The sequence below is a fragment of the Aedes albopictus genome, chromosome 1, assembly GCF_035046485.1.
Source record: "Aedes albopictus strain Foshan chromosome 1, AalbF5, whole genome shotgun sequence".
Lineage (NCBI taxonomy): Eukaryota > Metazoa > Arthropoda > Insecta > Diptera > Culicidae > Aedes > Aedes albopictus.
Window position 1 is genome coordinate 255,787,172 of NC_085136.1, and position 4,890 is coordinate 255,792,061.

Here is a 4,890-nt window from a genome sequence, read left to right on the forward strand (position 1 = left end):
ATTTAGAAAAACCTTAGAAAAAAAAACTCCTGGAGAAATCTCAGAAGGCGCTTTTGGAGGAATCTAAGAAGGAACTACGGAATGAATTATTGGAGGGATCTTTGAAGGAACCCCTGAAGGAATACAATATGGAGGAATTCTCTAATGGAATCCCGAAAAAATCCATGGAGAAATCCCTGAAGGAAGTGCTGGAGGAACTAAAAAGGGAGACATTCTCAGAAATCGGAAATGCAAAAGAAACTTCTCGAGGAATTCCAAAATGAACTGCTGTAAGAATTTTAGAAGAAACTCCTGCAGGGTTTTTCGAATGTCGTGGTGAATAATATTCAAATGAAAACAAATTGATAATCTTAATAGATTTATTAGTGTAGAAAACTAATATCTTCGGAAGAGCTTCTAGGCTAATTTGGTATGGGAACGTTCAAAAAATACGTCCAACATTTGGGGGAGGGGGGGGGGGGGTCTAGAAAAGTGTGACAGTACGTGTATTGGGTATAGGGAAATTGCGTGACAGAGGGGGGAGGGGGGTCTAGAAATCCCAAAAAACGATGGACGTAATTTTTGAATCTTCCCTATAGGGAGCATCAATTTCCGGTTCTTCGCCATCAAGCAGTACGAAGGGTGGTTTATTAAGTCATTAGCTTTGGTGATAATCTCCGCTGGTTGCAATTATGGTCTTGATGTCGGCGATCTGAACCTGGCAGTCGGCAATGTTTTCTTGCTATTGTTGTTTTTTCATAATATTCTATTAACATTCAAGCTAAAATTGAAATCAGAAGTTCGAGTTTTATTTTACATGAAAATTTTGTTGAGGGGGGGGGGGGGGGGCGGGTGTTTAACAAGCTACGTCATTTATAGAGGGGGGTATCTGAATTTGTGACGAAATGCTACGAGGGGGGAGGGGGGTATCAAAAATCGCTAAAAAAAAGCTACGTCATTTATGGACGCCCCCTAAACAGCAAATTTCTTTAAAGAAAACACGTTGTCTTAACTTTGGTAATCAGTACTATTTTTTCATGTACTGTAACGTTTTGCGTTTTTTTTTCATTAGAAAAAGTAGATAAAAATAAAAATAAAATTGATTTTTTATTAATGTTTGTATATTAGTTATCAACTTTGAAATATTTCGTTTATGTTTGTAAAATCGGTTCGTGCCTGTTACTTATGCTCTTGTGGAATTTGTTTGTCATAGTGTTTGTTAAAGCTTCCTCGATAGTAGCGCTTTTATAGCATGATACGCATGGCGCGTACATACCTTTTGGCGGATTACAGGCGCGATGCAAATTTGTCGCCATGCATGATATTCGCCATGCTAAAATAGTTGGCGCGATTATTAATAATAGAGTAATGGTTCAATAGTCGGACTTTTCGAAAAGAGGCACGGTTTCGAGGGACAAGACAATTTTCTACTCGTTCATTTCGCTACACAATCGGCTGGAAAGCAGAAGTGCGCGAGTATAGTTCCAAGTGATAGCTCCATATTACGTTTGATTGAGTGAGAAGTTGAAAGTTATTTGAAGTTAAGTTTGAGTTTTCGTGAAAGTTATTTCTAAAGTTGAAGGTAATTTAGTAGTGAGTGAGTTTAAGTGTTTCTAAGTAATGTAAAACGTTTTTTGTGGTTTTCTTTCTTGTATAGTGGACCGAGGTCCATAGAATCCGCGAATTCTGCTGATAATTTTATTCAGTTGCAGAAACTACGAAAAAAGGTAATTAATTTGATAATTTCTAAAAAGTGCTTATTGAAACTAATTCGCTTATTAAAACTAATTCCTGTTGGACGTGTAGCGCCCAGCAGCGCTTTTTTCGTACGGCTGGATTTCCGTGCTATTTCGGCGATCGTCATCGCCGAATCGGGGTGTTATTGGCGGAGTGAACCGCCCTTTCGTCCGTTGAACGCGACCCGTGTGCCCAGCTAAGGCCCGCCTTCAAAGGTAGCCAAACGGAGTGGAGTGAAGTCGCTAAGCTATTTTCCGTAGCGAGTAATCCCCCTCGGTCGCCAAAAACCGAAGGTAGGTCCAATTTCGTCTAACCCCGTGGACCAGGGAACGAGAGTTTTGGTTCGCGTGCAGCGTGTCGTCAATTGCACGCCGCGAACCCGGTCACAATCCAGGTACATAGGAGTAGTGGCATTCCCCGCTCGGTCATAGTTGGAACCTAAGTACGCGAAGCCGGGTCGCTGGTCTCTGTAGCTCTCCTATCGACTGGTGAGGGACCGTCCCGGGAATCGTACGGCATCCGCCGCATTCTCTCGTCGAGATAAACCGGAAGCTTCCGTCCAGCCGCCACTCCCTCCGCAACGATAATACGGCCATAACGCACACGGGTCTCCTCGTCGTCGCTGCGCGCCAAAACGCAGCACCAACACGCCAGGTACCGCCATCTTCGAGAACCGAAGGACGCCATCATCGAGTCGTCGAGCTTCGTCGTCGCCCCGCCATCGATCGTCGTCAAAAAACCTGCGCAGGTACGTCAAGAGCTTCTTTTTTACATGGCCATGTTTGCTCTTTCCATTCCGTATTGAAATTTCCGTCCAACACGAATGAGTCGCCTAAAAATAAACGGTTAAATTTTGAAAATTAGTTCAGTTATATTACGTTTTACGTTGCTTCTTTTGAATAAACATACTCACTACCTTTAGTTACGTTTCGTTCCGTTATTCTGCTCGATTGAGTAAGCATCCCTTCGGCTCTCCCTAAGGTTCTGTTAGCCTGCGAAAGAGTAGAACTTAATCTTGCGTTTTTCGAAGCAATTCTGCCGTTTTTCGATGAACCGTTCGAAAACCATCCCTGAGAGGAATAGTCTCTAGCATAGTCGGGCATACTTCAACACGACCGGTGGTCTCTCTCTGAGAGTGGCGCTTAAGCCACCGCGCTTTATCGACCCTCAAGAATAGTTTAGCGAACGGTTACAGTACATAAGGTAATTTTACACATTTAATACTGTACATACTTTTACAAAAATACAAACTTTTCCTTATATTTACGCACTTTAACATATATAACCCCTTAATTGAATTTACCTACAATGTGGTTTCAGTATATAACTTCCGGTGGAGGAACATTTCATATTCAGCCACTGGATGCCTAAACAGACACTGTTCAATATGCACCTCCATGGTCCAACTCCAATCACCACATACCTGACTGAGAAGACCTTCCACCTAACCGAAATTCCCACGCACGTGTCATGCACTCCATGGTCCTATGATATGGCAGCTTCTTTCGCACTTGTACTTGTACCTACATAGATTCTTAATTTAACGCTCTTCGTGATGTACGAGGTGACTAATTCGCACCAGTAACCTATCCGCGTGTCAATGAAAAGCTCTGCAACTACCATGCGATGAAAATTTACGCATCGGAACTGTAATACAAGTACCATATGTCGGGGTAACGTTAAAAAGGTTCGTTTGGTTCCTGATGATTTTCATTAAAATCCAAAATCACTATCAAAAAACAAAAAAGAAAATGCTAAGCTGGAAATCCAGTATAAGGTGATGTAGTTTCTAAGATTTCAGTCAATGCCACCCCGTTATACGGTGGCGACAAGTTTCTGTGTGTCACGAAGATGTGGACGACAAAGATCTGATCAAGATGAGTTGCACATGCTCCTATGTGTGGAGTGCGAGATTTTTGGTCATTTTCACACTCTTCAATGCGGGAGCCGGCATTTTCTGGCGCTGAAATGAGGAAAATGATGAGAACCTAGCTCAGCTCGGCGCGGAAACATGCCGGATTACAATCAATCTAACAAGCATATAAATAGTAGACCGGCCCACATTTGTATGAAGCGAAAAAAAAAGTTTTCAAAATTCACGGGGCACCCTCTAGAATCGTGCCTTTGGATGAGAAGAACAATATGTGAAAGATTCAGCTCAATCGGTTGAAAACTGAGCTGGCGCAAATGAGTTGAAGGTTTGTATGGAGTGTTCAGTCCAAATATATGGGAAATTGGATGACCTCCAGTCTCTCATACAGCACGCCGGTTTGGCGAGTTCGATTTGGCCCAGAATTGAAAGAATAGCAGTTGATACCCTAATGAACAACTTTGTAGAAGACCATATCATGATAAAACTTAATTTAGTTGCGGTTTTAGCCAACGAAACCAGGATTAGGACATCTTCCCCCGTTTACTCTCGGTTGTTACATGCAGCACGTGTTTGTCGTTCGAAACTGGCTCACTACATCATAGGCGGCTATGTTGTTCTTCATTTTCATTGCTCACGCATTTGGGTGAGTATCGAGACCATGTAGAATTACATAGCTGCCTATGATGTAGCGCGCAAGCTACGGCCGACCAACACGTGCTGCATGTAACAACCGAGAGTAAACGGGGGAAGATGTCCTCACCCTGGTTTCTTTGGCTAAAACCGCAACTAAATTAAGTTTTATCATGATATGATCTTCTACAAAGTTGTTCATTAGGGTATGAACTGTTATTCTTTCAATGCTGAGCCAAATCAAACTCGCCAAACCGGCGTGCTGTATGAGAGACTGGAGGTCATCCAATTTCCCATATATTTGGACTGAACATCCCATACAAACCTTCAACTCATTTGCGCCAGCTCAGTTTTCAACCGATTGAGCTGAATCTTTCACATATTGTTCTTCTCATCCAAAGGCACGATTCTAGAGGGTGCCCCGTGGAATTTTTCGACATTTTTGTATTTGGGCCGGTCTAATAAATAGTGATTGTGATTATTATTCTCCTCTGCTTGTACATTTTGTTTCTGCTGGCGCTCGCCGGTGCGGTGGTCACAATGGGGTCTTAACAGAACAGAGACCGCAGCGCAAGGTGGCGTTGACGATGAGTGAGGGTTAGATGATGACGATAGATATATGCATATACACAGTCAGCGCCAGCAGCGGCCGGCATGGTGGATTTGCTATT

At 42.8% G+C, this 4,890-nt stretch overlaps 1 long non-coding RNA gene across 2 annotated transcripts; it reads right to left on the minus strand.

The window, feature by feature from the left end:
* Window positions 1–1,814: 1,814 nt before the first annotated feature.
* On the minus strand, window positions 1,815–3,170 carry LOC134287339 (uncharacterized). Of its 2 annotated transcripts, none has more exons than XR_009997228.1 (2): window positions 2,633–3,170; window positions 1,815–2,548 (listed from the first exon to the last, which is right to left on the minus strand). It is a non-coding gene; the product is annotated as an uncharacterized LOC134287339 (long non-coding RNA). The 2 variants fall into 2 exon arrangements; XR_009997229.1 differs by having other exon boundaries at window positions 2,630–3,170.
* Window positions 3,171–4,890: the final 1,720 nt, after the last annotated feature.